Raw genomic sequence first — 17008 nt, 5'->3', positions numbered from 1 at the left:
TCACCTCCGCGACAGCAGCAACAGGGGAATAAGCGAAAGGGGAAGAAGCTAACGCCGTCCGAAAGCACCGGACACTCGGACGGGAAGCTCTTTCTCCCGCACAGGCTTCAGGCAAGAGAGGAAGGAAATTCACGGCACAAAGCTGTGATCGCCGAGTGGGAGGGAAAGGGGACGGCAGCCCTCTCAGATGGGGAGGAGGAGGTACATGCTTGTTTGGGAGCCCGCCCAAGGCGCAAGAAGAGGTGTACGGCCACCGCCAAGGGAGCATACCTGGTGGACGACTCTGAGGCAGGCGAGACCGATTCAGAGTGGAGCGCGCGGGGCTCGAACCCGTGGCTAACAAAGAACCCACGGTGGGTAAAAAGAAGGCGGGAGCCACGGCTCGATCGTGGGAGAAAGTCCCACAAGGGGCCGGACCTGTGGAGTACAGGTTTATGACGGCATCGGACCTCGGGGCCCAGATAATGGAATGGCTCGAGGAGATAGACGCCATAAGATTGCGATGCAAATCCATCCAGGTCTAATAATATTTGAAAATTAACAATGAGGCGAAATCTATATTAACAATCTTTTATCAAACTATGATAAGTAGAGTGACCATTTTAATTTATTTATAAATATGACTACACATGAGCTGTCATTAATTTTAAAATTCATTCATTCATTCATCATTCATTCATTCCCGGTGTATTTAGTTAAAACGGTGTATATTGTTAAAATCAGGGTATATGGTTAAAACAGTGTATTTTGTTAAAATGGGTGGATATCGTTGAAATTATGATGTATTGTCAATAACGGTTTTTCGTCGAGGCACTATATTTGTTTATTGCACTTTTAATGTTCTCGTTCTATCGTCTCTCTTTTTAAATTTGCTTGGCTTTTCGAGTGTTTTAATTGTTAATTTAACAGGTATGTCCCCGTAGTTTAAATTTCCGTTATTATTTTTAAATGGTCGATTTTCGATCAGTTACTATTTCAGTTCAGAGAGGAACACCTCCGCACCTCCTTCCTCCTGGAGAGACGTAGACCAAACCTTCTACTTTCAAATTTGTGACCAGGTTCCCCACTCCCTGGGTCTAACCTAATCCACTCGTGCCGTGTTCATCGCGCATTTATATTTGAATCATTACACAGGGTAAGCTGAGTGGCGAGATAAAGAGTAAGGTGGGCTTGGCGGAGGAGGCTCTGGTTACTACGACTGTTAAAGCAGAGGCGATAGGCGACCCCGTTCTCCTGCAGGCGCGCAGTAAAGACCTAGAGACCCAGTTACGTGATGCCCGCAGGGAAAGAGACAAGCTCCAACTGTAGTTAGAGAAGAACCGGTGTGACCGAGAGGGGGCTCGAATGGAAGCAGGAAACCGCACGACGAGCGACTGTCGGGAGACGTCCGAATGACGACGGCACTTGACCTTGGGGCGGTCACGAGAAGCGAGGTCGAGGCAAACAAAGTGCCGACGACGGCGGCATCAGCTGGTGCCTCGGAATTGGAATTCCGTCTAACGGGGTCTGAACTCCAACTAATCCCGGACAACGACAGGGCCAGGAACGAGGAGCTGGCCAGACAGTCCGCGGCCCTGAAACAGGTGCGGGACGAGGTGGGCAGGATATCCAGCCTGCTCCTCGTTGCCACGAGCGGAGGTGAAGGGGCTTACCAAGATCCTCCTCCATGGTACGGGCATTCATGGTGGCGAGACCGTGCAGGGGGTGCATACAGTGCAACCCAGCTGCACGAAAGCCACCACAGAGGAGGAACAGAGGTCCCCGGAGGACCGGGGTTCGATCAACCCGCCGATGGAGGTCGAAAGTGGCACCAGTGCACCAGACCGCAGAAGTGGCACAAGCAAGAAAAGGAAGGGGAAGCCCCCTAGGGGGGAAGTGTCGAGTGGGGCAGTAGTGGAGGCCGCGCAGACTGTCTCGACAAAGGAGCTTGGGCGTACCGGGGAGAACAGACCCACCGCGGCTCGCCGTAGAACCCCGAGGATGGCAGCCGTTGCTATCAAGGGTAGAGGCGAGAGTGCCCCTTATGCGGAAATCCTCAAGTTTGCCCGTGAGAAGATACAACTCGAGGAGCTGGGCATAGAGGGGACAAGGGTGCAGCGAGCAGCCGGCAGGCGGAGCCTCATTGAGATTCCTGGTCCCGAGAATGCAAGGAAGGCGGATGCCCTGGCAGCGCAGCTGACCAGAGTGATCATGGAGAAATACGGCGATACAGTCTCAGTGACAACGCCGGTTGTGGTGCTGTCGGGAGGTTAGTTACTGTATGAGGCCAGAGAATATGGTTTACAAGTTGTTTATTACCGGAAAAATCGGGTTACACCGTTCGGATGGCGTAGTAGAAAATGCGAAAGGCAGGGAAAATAAGCGAAACGAGTTGATAGATACGTATGTGCCAAGAGCGTGGCGAAGACTGGGATAGAGATGAAGAAAAAGTGCAGGCTCGCCCCCGAGTCGAGGCCAAGGGTCGCGTCGCGCCATAAATGCCACATGTAGGGAAATTTCCGGCGCGGTCAAACCCTTAGCCCTCGGCTAGCGAGGCGAGGCCTGGACACTCGAAGGTTAGTTGTAAAGAACTATAGAAAAAGATACTCATGGAGAAACGGAAATATTTTAATGGTTTTTCGCCGGCTTGCCGGTGGCGGGTGTCCGCCACACCGGTCATTGATGGCGAGTTAAGAGTCCAGGGCGTGAATGACTCCGTGTCCACTGAGGAACTGGCTTGCATCCTGGCTGAGCACGGCGCCTGCAAACCGGACGAGGTCCGTGTGGGTGCTTCGAGAAGGACGCCCCACGGGCTATACAACGCGTAGGCGCAGTGCCCTCTGAAGGCAGCTACAGCTGTAGTGTCGAAGGGCAAGGTGAAGATTGACTGGACCATGGCCAGGGTGGAGTTGATAGAGGCGCGTCCCAGGCAATACTTTCAAGTGTTGGAGCTTTGGCCATATATGGAGCATGTGCAAAGAGCCGACAGAATGCCGAGCCGCATTCTTGAGGTGCAGTACCGAGGGCCACAAGGCGCGAGACTGTACGGCCAACCCTAAGTGTGCAGTTTGCGAGGGGAGAAAGACAGCGTTTACAGGATGGGTTCCGGACGCTGCACGTCCGTCGGCGAACGAGGTCAGAGGCCCGCAACTAATATAAGAGAAAATGGCCAGGTACAGAATTTACTGAGGCAATACGTACTCGAGAATGAAATCGATGTATGCCTTATACCCGAGCCATACGCTATCTTGGATACAGCCACCTGGCTTAACAGCGACGACGGCTGGGTGGCCATACACTGGATAACGGGGGGCAACGCCCGCGGAGGCTTCCTCCTTGGGAGCAGAAGAGGGTACGTGACTGCCAGGTTCGGGGATATAGCCGTCATATCAATGTATATATCACCGAACATACTACTGGCGGAGTTCTTTGCGCATCTGCAAGACCTGGCTTGGGTGATCCAGTTAGCGGGGGACAGCGGGAGGGGGGTACTTGTCGGAGGGGAGGATTTCAATGCCCGCTCACCGATCTGGGACCCTTCTGGGTCCAACTGAAGGGGGAGCTGCTCGAGGAGTGGGCGGCATCGTGCGGCATCTGTCTCCACAACGATCGTAGGACGGCGACATGCGTTAGGCCGTAGGGGTCATCCGTCGTGGACCTGACCTGGTCGTCGGCCAATCTGGTGCCTGTGATCAAGGGGTGGCGGGTGTTGGAGCAAAATAATGTCTGACCGACCACCGATACATCTCCTACGAAGTCGGAGAGCCCAGAAGCGCAAAGAGCGTAGGAGTGGAACGGGCCACGTGTGGTGGAGCTGGTCCAAGTTCAACCCCGAGCACTTTACGGATGCCTTATCCCTCACCCTTTCCTGGGGGTCAACCGGGAAGGATCACACGATACCGACGGGCCTCGCAGGGTGATTCGAGCGTACCATGACGCAGGCTTGTAACGCGGCCGCGTCTAGGGCCCGCACTGGGGGTCGCTCCAGGAAGGCGACACACTGGTGGAGCGATGAGCTGGCCGACATGCGCAGATCCTGCGTAGCGGCGAGGAGACGCTTCGTTAGGGGCAGACGAACGGCGGACGACCGCCAAGAAAAAGACGGCGAGTATCGGACCGCTAAAAGAAGGCTTCAAGACAGCATCAAAGCGGCCAAGGTCAAGGTGTGGGGGGACCTTGTGGGCTCCGTGGAAAGGGTCTGCCGTATAAGTCGGTGCTGGGAAAACTCCGAACCTCCCAAAAAGGCCTGACGGAGGCGTTGGAGGAGGATATCTTGAAGATCCTTCTCGATTCCCTCTTCCCGAGGGGGGATGGACGCGCTCTGAAGGCCCAGAGCGGCTGGTGATGGGACGAGGAGTGGGCAGTCACGACAGACGAGATCCGAGTCGCACTTAAGAAATGATGCCCGCAAAACGTCGCCCCAAGGCCAGACGGAGTCAAGGGAAGTGGGTGGGCGAAAGTTCCGGAAAGAATGATCACGCTACTGGCAAGGAACTTTACCCTCTGTCTGCAAAAAAGGACCGTCCCGCGGCCACGGAAAAACGTCCAGCTGGTGCTCATTCCTAAGGGGGGAGTACCCAGCTGGCCTCTCCCCAAGGTAAGGCCGATGTATCTCCTGAGCGAGCTGGAGAAAATGTTTGAGAGGATCCTGATGGCTCGGCTGGAAAGATGGATCGAAGAGAATGCCCGGGCGCGCCTGTCGGAGAACCAATATCGGTTTCGGGAAGGGCCATCTACGAATGATGCCCTGTTGAAAGTGCGGTGATTTGTGGAGAACGCCACTAGGAAAGGGGACTACGCGGTGGCTGTATCCTTGGACATAGCCAACGCATTCAACAGCCTGCCATGGCCATCTATTATAGGTGCACTCGAGGACAAAGGGGCTCGGGAGTATCTCCGGCGGGTCCTGGACTCCTACCTATGGGACAGGCAAGTGGAGTACCCAAACGGAAACGGGGAGCTTATGAGTCTGGCAGTGACGGCCGGGGTCCCACAGGACTCAGTTCTCAACCCTTTACTGTAGAACTTGACGTTCAACGAGATTCTGCGGGTAGGGGAGGATCCGGGCTGCGCTGTTGTCAGGGTAGCTCGGCGAATATCGGTCCTTGGCCTCACGATCTCGCCCAGAAAGACAGAGGCTATTGACCCCGTCTTATTTTCGCAATATTTTCTCGTGAATTTACCCACCCATCCTGTCAATTTTTCCTGCACCAATACATGAAATTGTCCACCGGCATTCATTCTCATTACGGCAGAAGCACACCGAGCTCCATATGAAGCGCGCAGGGCAAAGTTGATTCTTTTGCCACCTATAGCCTTGGCAACGTATGAGTTGTATAACTCAGCTACGTTGTTATCCACGTCTCATATGAGGCTCGATGCATGCTCAATGAGTCGATACATTGCCGATTGAATCTCTTGGAAGACACCAGTCAATTTCATGTCCTCGAGCAGGTTAACTTCCCCTGGTTTGGGGTTATCGTCACAGAAGTAACCCCTCTCCGCACATGATCCATGTTCCCCGAAAACATGGTTCGGACCGTTTTTAATATCTTTGCGCAAATCCTCGACTCGAACGTAAAGTGGCTGATCAACTTGCCCTTTCCTGTAGCGAATTGCGGAAGTTACGGCATATCGTAGTCACTTCAAGTTTTTGCGCAAATTATTACGTAGGATCACAGTACCAACCTTGCGGTTGGTACACAGATCCCGAAGTCCAGTTCCATAGACGCGGAGAACATGGTTGCGGCATTCAATTTTTTTGACAAGTACTCCCGGTCCATACGGAAGCGCATCGATGAGTTCCGGGTGAACACTACTATCCCCATCCCCAATTAATTTATTGTATTTAATACCGTGCATTTCTACGATACACTTAAAACCCTCGACGATAATGTCTGACTCCATCGCGGTACTAGAACCCGTCCAATTTTTCGCACACTTGTGTTCGCCTACAGATGACTCGGTATCACCCCGCTTCCTATCACACGTTGAACAATATTTATTTCTTACCCCAATGAATAAAACTTTGTTGGTTTTGAATCCCACTATTACTGCTACACCTGATAGAGAGTCATATTTTGTCATATACGATATTTTTGCCCAAGACCCATCGGCGACAACCGCTATGCAAGGGTACCCGTCCTCGTCAACGTCACCCACCTCACGGGCCAACGCAACGTAGCTTCTTCCCTACCTGCCTCTAGCATTTGCTCCCGTGAAATGTCGTGATACATATCGCTAGCTATCCTATGATATTTATTCCAAGTCTCTTTAGCCATACATGGCATATCTACCGATACACTAATCTCTGCGAGTTGAGAAAAACCACCACCTGTGGACACTACACCGGATACTATAGCTGCATTGACGCTTAAGGAGCCTGAACTAGAATTCTCTGACGTTATTGATTTCACTAAATTACACATACTACATTTGAAGGTGATGGTGGTAATGAATCCTGTCCGGCTTTCGGCTATTGAACACATGTCTGCAAAAGTACAATCAAAAGGGGAGTGACGACCAATTTTTGTAATACTATCTAAAAAATGTCTAATGTCTACGATTCTTCTCCCAGTCAACTGCAATGGGGGACTTGGTTCGGCCTTGGCATTACCGACTACAAGCAAATGTGAATTTATGTCTTCAACAACATTACTTTCGGTCGCAGGCTGGATACTCACGAAATCCTCCGCGGTGTTGAATTTAGTCGTCTCGTCGTCGTTTCTCGCGGACTGTATTGGAGATTCAGGTATTGTCTCCGAGCAAAACAAATCGGTATCCTGAAATTCGTCAGCAAGTACGGCCTCATTGAACGGAGCAACATCTTCTGTTACCTCGTCCGCCGAAGTCATTACTTCTCGAACCATTTCTCCGTCGTTTTGTTGGCTCGCAGCAATTCTACACGTAAAAAAATTGTGAAATGCACGGACACGAGAAAAAAATTTTAACAATAAATTATAATGACCACAAATATAATCAGTGACCAAAAGGACCAGGTCCCAGGAGGCGGCGGATCGAAGAATGCCCAAATTTGCCGCGCAACGATAATTAGGAAATATCAGATCAGGAATACTTTCATCTTGTCATTTTTTTTCTTTTTTTTTAGTGGTACTTGGCGGGCCTTTTTAAAACAAGCACAAGAAAATACAAGTCGAGCTATATCAATGTTGTAATGGCAATATAAACATGGACCCGCCAAGTACCACGTACTCCAATTTTTTTTTTTTTTTTATCAAAAAAATTTTTTTTTTTCAATTTCAATTTTGAATTCAATTTTTTTTTTTTTTGTCATCATTAGTTATAATATATTAAAATTATAATTAGTTTCTAAATAAATTATACTTGGCAGTAGTATCTGATTTGATGACAGTTTTGTAGGTGGCTGTTTTGTAGGTAATGTATGCATGTATGATTACCCCAGAATTACGTCAAGTTTATTTCTAAAAACAAACCGCGCGTATTTTAGTGGCCTAATACGTACGCGCCGTATTTACTTTGGATGGAAAATTCTGCCAGATACATTGTAATTTTACCTTGGGTACTTAGGTAGTCACAATAAGTGATAAGAATATTCCTTATAATCGACAAAGTGTAAACACTAATGCAAATTGCCGAATAGTGATTTCGATCATTTAATCTGAACACGTAACAAATTGATGACATATTTTAGCGACTAATGTAAACCGGGCTAGTACCGCACGTCACAACGCATTCTAGTTTATAATTTCGTATGTATAAAAAACTTGAGAATGAATTTATACTGCTATTATTAACAGCAATATTGAGTTTAATCTCTTAGCATAAGAAATGAACTCAATCCTTTAGCAGAAAAGTATTTATTGATATACAAAAAGTGGTACAAAGTAATAGTTTGAGTACAGAGTATGAAAATAGAAACGCGAAGCTACTCAGGGGTGAGCTGTTACTCTGCTGAGTGCTGAAACTGAACTGACTGAACTAGGAACTGCAGTTGCAGATGTCTGCAGCTCATCGCATGTTTCGACAGTAGTATACCGGAAAAAGGTTTGTTGCGATCTGGCGACATCGGTCGGCAGCACGCTCCGAGCGGTCAGAGGGCATGGGATTTTTACTAGTGCAAACACTCAAAATACAAATAGCCGTCCATGCACTCTAACACATTTCTCAACAAGCAATATCGGCTCTTGAAAGTACCTTCTTAGATTAAAGCCCTGCGATTGTTCCTACTCGAGTGATTGAATCTCGAAGTCGGTGACAATGCCACATCAATCATATAAATAATTCGATTTACCTAATTTTTTCCTGAAATTAAGCCAAAATCTTTATGCCGGGTCGTTTCTTCTTCTTCAAAGACACATTCCCTCTCTTCTTAGCCATCGCGGGAATAAATACTGATTCGAAATAATAAAAAACACTGTAGAAAAACACAAGCAAAAATAAAAGCGCGGAACACTATCCACGTGCCGAGCGACGAGGATTCGAAGGAGGGGAATTGTAGTGGGGAGTGTTGAGTCTACTCTCCTCGCCTGTAATTCGCATGGTCGCCGGGCAACGCGGTCGTGGCGCTAGCAGGCGCCCGCCTTTGGCGGGAGAAATTTGCTGTTTTATGCTTCGTGATTTTCCTTCTCATTTCCTCATTTTTGAAGATAATTAGGTTCTCAGGGAGTCATTTTGAAGATAAAGAATAGATCTGTGTCACCTATTTTGCCGAATTTCGATAAAAAATTTACTGTCCGCTGTGTTTCACTTCAAAGATAACGTACTTTCAAGTATGTTTTTCGCAAATCTGAAAGCGAAATCGAAAATTCGGCAAAACAGGCGACACAGATCTATTCTTTATCTTCAAAATGACCTCCTAAGAACCTAATTATCTTCAAAAATGAGAAAATGAGAAGGACAATCGTGAGTCTCTGTTCGCGCGCGCTCTTCGAGGCATAGGCAACGCCCTTAAAAACGTGGTCGCTCGGGCAGCGTGGTCGGTTGGATATGTAGAGAACAGGATATTCCGTCTTTCTCATAATCGCATTTGACATTTATTTCGCGTACGCGCGAGCGCTATTACTTGAATTAGCTGATGAAGGCATTCGTTAATCGCTGTTGATACAAAAAAATATCATGTCAACCTTGTAAACACGGTTGTTTAATTTAAGTTTAATATTTGTCGTTAATTTTGGGGTTCCTCTAATTTCTCTGCTAATTTAAAGGCCAAAGGTAGCCCCGTTCGGGAATATTCAAGCACAGGAGTACAACTTTTCGAGTCACTCGGCCTCGATAGTGACCTGAAGGTCAATACTTTTTGATTCGGTTACCAATTCCTGCAGTGTCAGATTTTTCATCTAGTCATTCTCGAGATGAACGAAGAAGTTTCGCCGGCAGACCGACATACTCTTCCCTTTTCATAGTGGGGAAAAGTAATCCGAAAAAAACTGTTTTTCCAGATCGTTCATATTTCCTCAGCTGTTAGTCCTATGGTGGTTTATATGTCTTTGCCACCATTCTGAAGGTCCAGTTAGTTCAAAACGGGTCCTGTAAATCAAAATTTTCAGCTCTGAAATGGCAGCAAAAGCAAGACTGGATTTTTTCAGTCTTATTATGATTGATTTTGAAAAACGGCTACTTTGCCGTAATTCCGTAAGTAAAAACGATGCGAGTGAAGTCGTTAGGAGCAATTAGAGCCTGATCAAAATTTACAGTCGGTAACTTTCCGCTATGGTTTCAAGTAAATCAGACGTGGAAGCAAACTTTTCATGCTAAGCAGCGACGTATGTAGCATCGATATTGCAAGCAATCAACAATTAATCCCTGGTTCCTAGCTACCTTCCCGCCTCAGATTCTCTCTCAATATCAGGAACAGTCTCACGTTTAAATATCTCCCACTCACTTGATTCGAAACAGGGAAATTTAAAAACAAGCCTCAGAATAGCTTTCCAGGCAAGCAGGTATGCATGCAGACACGCGGCATTGACGACGCAATGAAACAATTAATCAATTCTGTGCCTTCCTAGTTCACATGTTGTCATTATCTTAAATTCCTTATCGATTTGAATGCTCATCAACCGTCAGAGCCTCCAGCAGTAGGCATTGCAAGTCTGATAGGGATACCGATGTGTATTATTCTATTGGTTTTGAGCTGATTTTTTTGTAATATGTTGCAGTAGACGAAAAAGTAAGCTATAAGTATTCTGCCATTATCTATATTATGTTTATCTGCCATTAAATACTTTAAGGGGGTGAAACCGCCCTCTAAAGAAAGTTATGTCAAGGGGTAATTTGGTAGATTATTTTTCAATTGAGATAATTATATTTTTCACCTCTCGTTATGAGAAAACTTTACCAGTTGAATTGGTTAAAAAATATCATGTTTTTGTGGGGGAAGCTGCCAAATCGCCCCATGAGATCTCTTAGTTTAGAAAGTGATTTCACTCTCTTAAAATGTTTAATGGCTGTTAAAAAAGTACATGCCGCGTAGTTTTTATTGTACTATAACATATTGTAACGTTCTTTGACGTTACGGTAATAAATATGGATACGCGAGTTTGATTATCAAGTCAAAATCAAAAGCGTGAATAAAATGTTGTGAAAAAGCTTTAATTGCGAAATATGTGTTTCTCGTTTTAAATCTGAAACAAGACTGTTTTTTCAATAATGTTGGTTGACGCAGCAACCTTATTCTTTTGAAAGACATAAGAGGTTTATAAACGTCTTTTATCTATGATGACTACTAGATCATTAAAAAGGGGGCAAAACGGCTGATTTCACCCTTTGTAACACTACTCCCCCCCCCGAGGAAAAGAGTCGTCTCGACTCGGGAAAGATAAAACAATTATAAAAGTGATCTAGCAGTCAGTGCTCAAAGGTGAGTTGGAGCTGTGGCTCTAAAAATTTAAAGACTCCCTTTTTTACTATCTGGCATTTGCCCACAGTCTCAAGGTAAACCACAGAAAACCTTGAGCAGATAGTTGAGCGTTAAATAATTTCAAAAATTTATGTGCCTTGTTTTATAAAGGTAGTGTTATTAAGTGTTATGTGTCTTCAAGAATTTGAAGTCATCAGCAACGGTCCAGATCGATGTCGAAAAGAAATCCAATCCTTTTCATGAAGGATTGTCCAAACGAAACAGGTTCGGGTGAAAACATCGAGGCAGAAACCGAAAATTCCAGGACCAAACAGGATAAAGGCAGATTCCTTTTTTTGAAAATTCACACAGGAAACAGGGAAATAGATGGGTGACTGATCCTAGTCTTCTTTAGAAACAGCACACCCTAGAGCTTGAGAGGACAAATGTGAGTGGTGGTATAATAATTCGAATTCATTGAGTGAATTTGGGAAAATGCAAAAAACAAAAGATCATTTCAAAACAAACAACTTCTTATATTGAAAACATCAGTTCGTTGTTGTTCTCCGGCCGGCACGGACGCCGGCCGGGGCTTTTTACCCTACCAAAAATATTCCTTCTCAAAAACTCCCCAAAACTCCCCAATTCCCTCAGTAGCCTTGCCGTTGTTTGACACTTAGTCGACAAAGTGTCGGTCAACTCCGGCGACCAAAGAAAAGAGAGCGGTAGCCGACTATGAGCCCGAAGAAGGTACTTGACCAGGACTCGACACTGATTCGCACAATGGGATCTCAATGGTCTTTGGAGCTGCGCTGAAATCTGGCTCTTTCTTAATGGCAACAAATGTAAGCTCTTTGAAAAGTTTATTAATCCAAGGAAATAATTCAATTCTAATTTGAAAGATCCGAGAAAGAGCAAACCATCCTAAAATCATTCTCTCTTATTCATAGAGCAACGCTTGAAGCAAACGCTAGGTTCGACGCAGAAAATCAAGCCGACCGAAAGCCGACTTCGTCCAAGCGTCACCCCGCCTCGAACCTACAAAATGGAGACCAGCTACGCAAAATATTGATTGCAAGAAAATGAACTTTAAAACATAACCTCTCATAATCTTTATGTTTTCTCAATAAAGAAAATCTATTTTATTATTTCTTTTTTTATGTCTTTTACTTAATTAAGTGTATCCCTTAATAAAGCAAGTATAGGTTAACTATATGCTATCCGCATGTCAAGGAAGTACAAAAATCTTTAAAAACTTGATCGGCCGTAGCTTCTGCATTAATAACCAAGGCAGGAGCCGATAAATAAGAAAAGGTTTGTTTTACTAGCCAATCTTCAGGAACCTCATGAATAGTTCTGAGTAGCTCTAAAGAAATGCTCGATTCCTCCTCACGAGAACGAGAACTAACTCGAGCAAAAGAAGTTTCTGGGGAAACTCGCAAATAAACAATCAAATCTACTCTGAGCTCAGACGAGCGAATGAGAAGATCAAAATTTTTCCTCAATAAAAGAGATTCGAAGTCGCGAAAATTACCTAACCTTCGACGAGCTTCATTTCCCTGACAGGCAATAAAATAGGTTGGGAATGCCTGTCACGCATAACCAAAATAATTCAGAGAAAGAGGTTAACTCAATGATGATTTTATATAAAAACGTCTGAAACTAGTTCCTCAAACCAGCCTCAGACGAAGAGTTAGTTTGAGGATTGAGGATTTTCTTCCCCAACCTCTATATCTCTTCTTCGCCAATTATAGGAATCTGAATGCGAGTTTTGTATCATTTCTCTACTATTCCTTTTAAGTAAAAAGCAATGATTGGCATCATGTCCAATTTTATGACAAAATAAACAAGTTACTACAGTTTGATCTGTCGTAACTGCGCCTCTAATTTCGTGTTTGTTACTCTGATTCTGAAGAAAACCACGATTTTCACGATTATAATATTTGTTATTATTTTTATTTCTGTAATTTTGAGGCTTTGACTCTTCCGAGTGCTCGAAACCTCATCTTTCTGAGGTGTTTTTGGACACCTCAATCCGACGAAGCTTGTTTATCCCAAAATATTGCTTTCGCATTGCCTCCACCTCAAGGGCTTTGGCCGTTGCCTCTCGCAGAGAAGTGAGACCCGATGTCCCAACGGCCATTTTGATTTCCGGATCACTAATTGCGTTTAAAAATGCTTGGGTCGCTAATAAGTTACGAGACGGCTCGTGGTCTGGCAAAGCTACACGAGAAAGCCGTTCAATATCCTGGCTAAGTGACCCGAGGTCTTCGTCTCGTCCTTGTCTTCTGGTCTGTAATTGAGCTGTGTATAATTTTGTCAGATGATCATTTCCGTATCTTAATTTAAGCGCGGAGCTAAGTTTTTCATAATCGGAAATTTCTTCCTCAGACAATGCCGTTAAAACATTCAAAGCCGGCGTCCGAAGACAAGAGGCAAGGCTGTGGGCCTTCATGGCGGAGTCCCACTGATTATGCTTTGCAATTGCACTAAATTGACGCTCATACTCTGCCCATGGAATCTTTCCATCAAAAATTGGCGGTTTTAAAGGATAAAAGGGTTTCTCGTCAATCTGAGAAGCAACCCCAGGAAATCTCGAATTATTTAATTGACTTAAATGAGAATATCGAGGCTGAACCTGAGACAGAGGCTCGGAAAAGCCAATCTCATTATTTACTCTTGTTCTACAAATTAGGGATTCGTCTACCCCCCTAATAAAAGGCACAAACCTTGAGTCACGAACATCCTGGAATCGTCCTGGATGTTGGACCTCCTGAACAGCGGGAACGGGAACAGGAGAGGTAACAGGAGAGGGAAGCGGAGTAACGACTCTGGAACCTCGAGGGGTGACAGCCGGTTCTCCTGAGCCGTTCACCTGATGGACAGCCTGAAGAGCTGCCACAGTCGTTCGGAACAGTTCATGAAGACTGGTCTCGGAACACTCTTGAGCTTCTCTATCTAGCCTCCGTTGCTCCAACTGAGAGGCAAGTTCCCGTTCTCGTTGTTCTTGTTCTCTTTTTTGCTGTTCTCGTTGATTGGCGAGTTCTTGCTTTCGCTGCTCTTGTTGATCAAGAAGCAGCTGAAGAAGTTGCTGTTGATGACGTTCAGCGGCTTCTTGTTGTTGGGACATGATCTTCAGCAGATCAATCTGAGAGACTGCCGGAGGAATTGGAAGAGGGTCCACGGAAGGTGATGAGATTGTCTCGGGAACCCGCGGATTTTCCGTGATGGAAGGTTCTTCTCCGCCACTTTCCCTTCGACGAGAGCGTGTCATACGACTATTGCTCATAGTTAAAGTTTGCGCACTGAATTGACTCGATTAAAAAGAAACTCAAGATCCCGCTTCTGACACCAATGTAACGTTCTTTGACGTTACGGAAATAAATATGGATCCGCGAGTTTGATTATCAAGTCAAAATCAAAAGCGTGAATAAAATGTTGTGGAAAAGCTTTAATTGCGAAATATGTGTTTCTCGTTTTAAGTCTGAAACAAGACTGTTTTTTCAATAATGTTGGTTGACGCAGCAACCTTATTCTTTTGAAAGACATAAGAGGTTTATAAACGTCTTTTATCTATGATGACTACTAGATCATTAAAAAGGGGGCAAAACGGGTGATTTCACCCTTTGTAACAATATTAAAAAAGAAGTCAAATCGGAGATCAACATGGGATACCTTCCTTGTATGAACGATGATAATATAGGAAAGATAATAAGAAAATCGATTCATTCCTCTACCTATTCTTCAACGGTCACATATTCCTGACTCAGTCATCCAAATGAATCAAAATTGTGATGGGGAAAATGTTCAAAAATAATTGATTCATTATTGTATCGACTTCTCTAATAACATAATAAGCCTGGGTAAAAATCCTGCTAGCTAAACTCATTCACTCGCTAGGCACTATACATGGCTACTTTGAGCTAGTATGAATAATAAACATAATTACGATTTTGTTCTATCTGAATTCAAGTTTGTATTTCTAATCGTTATTCACGTACTTGTGTAGATACGTTATTTTTACAGGCATTCAATAATGATACAACATATGATACAAAAATTACAAAATCAAAGATTATTTGAAAATAATATCTCTTATCACTTATTGTTATTTTCTTTTATGTTAATATCATTAAACCCCCATCTCTTTGATCTCTATAAACAACAAAAAAAAAACAATTTGATTCGTCTGGAATCACTATGCATATACAACATACCGTATACAATGTATACAGATGAGTGAACGTATGCTATGGGATTATTTCAATAAGTACATTAATATATTCACTTTACATTTGTGATATTTCTTGAATAATCATTACATTACGAAAATAATGAAGTTCAAATACGTATAAATGTATGGCAATATAGATTGTTCATTTACTCATTTCTATTACATACTTGTATTCGTCCATATTCTTATGTAACCAATTCTATCAGTTGGCGAAACTATGCGCTATTTTTCATTTACTAAATGCTCCGTATTCATCGAATTAAGTTGTGTACTCAGTATAAATCGTGCGAATAACGGAGCTTATGTTACAAAATAGAAGATTTGGAAAAATAGTGATAATTTAACTTAAAACAGTTAGATATCAGCATTATAGTAATTCAATGTCAGCATGTTGTGACGATCAATCATTAGCCGAGATGTCGACGTTGTAATGCCATCGTCACTTTACTGATTTTGTAAAAGAAACTTATAATAAAATGCAAGTCATGATTGAATTACAAATCAATTGGTCTCTCCAACTCCGATAGAATACACAGCTTGGATGGAGTCCTGAGTCGATTATTCATTACGGAAATGGTGTTATGTATACCCATATTAAACTGCAAATTAGCACATCAGATACGCTAGCCTTGAATTCGGAATAAATATAGAACTGTTCAAAATTTACAAATTTCTTAGTTCGTCTGAGGTAAATTCGAAGTATCTTTATTCCATTAATAATATGATTCCTCCTCCCACTAGAAGAAAATCATTAGACGAAAATTCGTACTTAGCAATCCAAAGTGAAATGTATTTTGATTAAGCATAATTTGATAACTCGTTTTTGTAACAATGATGCCAATCGATCGTATCATTTTTATTATCAGACTTTTTAAGTGGGATCTATTTACTCTGCCAGTCGAGATTTGTTTCGTTTAGCAATCTCATGTAAAAAGTCTAGTAAAATTGTATGAAGGGTTTCCTGTGCAATGTAGCTCAAATATCACATTTACGTTTATGGTTACCATAAAAGTGACTGGAAAAAAATATGGAAATTTCACACATTAGAAAGATAAATATAAAGAAGAATTGATATTGGATCTGGAAGATGAGATAATCCGAGACTTTCAGAAATAAATTCTGCAAACAGTATCAAGTAATCTTTCCTATTCATTAGATCATTTGTTAAAACACAACCCCGATCACTATTTTGCATGACGTTATTACATTTAATCTCATAGTGCGCCGAAATTTGACGTTTATTCAGAACAAATCAGATATTCGTAATATGCCAAAGAACTATTTCAACACAATTAAATCCGAACCATAATTTAGAAATTAACGTACACAATGAACAAAGAAAATCTCAGGATTTCAGAGAAATGTTATTTTCCTGAAAAGCTAAGAAGTCGATTTTACCCTGACTTTTACTCGAAATGGCATATTTCCCTAAAATCAACAAGATCACAGAATCTCAATAAAATTGGTGTCAGATATTCGAATTTAAAACTATCACAAAAAAGTTTACACTATTGGTGACTTGATCCATTTGCTTGCCAACATTATTTCTGCCAATCTCAATTAATTTTGTTTAGATTCAATTATTGCATGAAACTAGTATTGTCAATGGATTGAATATATATTTTGTTTTGTTAGATATGAACCCATACTGCATCAATTCTATGAATACGATGGAAGTTAATAACAAAAAATAATAATCAAGTTTGAATTCTTCCTTATGTAAGCACGCTCAAAGCTATTTTGAGATCAGTCAGTACTAGCGGGAAACTTATAAGTCACGAGTGCACAGCACAATTCGCGCATTCAATTTACTGATCTGTATGCGGGTGCTTGTCTGTATGCATACATACGTTACATATTATGTACACTGGATATGTATGTATTAGGGCGGCCCTTCATAGGAGCTGGGAAAAAAATTCACCCATCAGATCAGCTCCAAATAAATATAAAAAAAAGAAGAAATAAACAGACCTTTGCAC

Source organism: Neodiprion lecontei, chromosome 5 (assembly GCF_021901455.1).
Source record: "Neodiprion lecontei isolate iyNeoLeco1 chromosome 5, iyNeoLeco1.1, whole genome shotgun sequence".
NCBI classification, from domain to species: Eukaryota; Metazoa; Arthropoda; class Insecta; order Hymenoptera; family Diprionidae; genus Neodiprion; species Neodiprion lecontei.
This window is presented reverse-complemented; position numbering follows the sequence as displayed.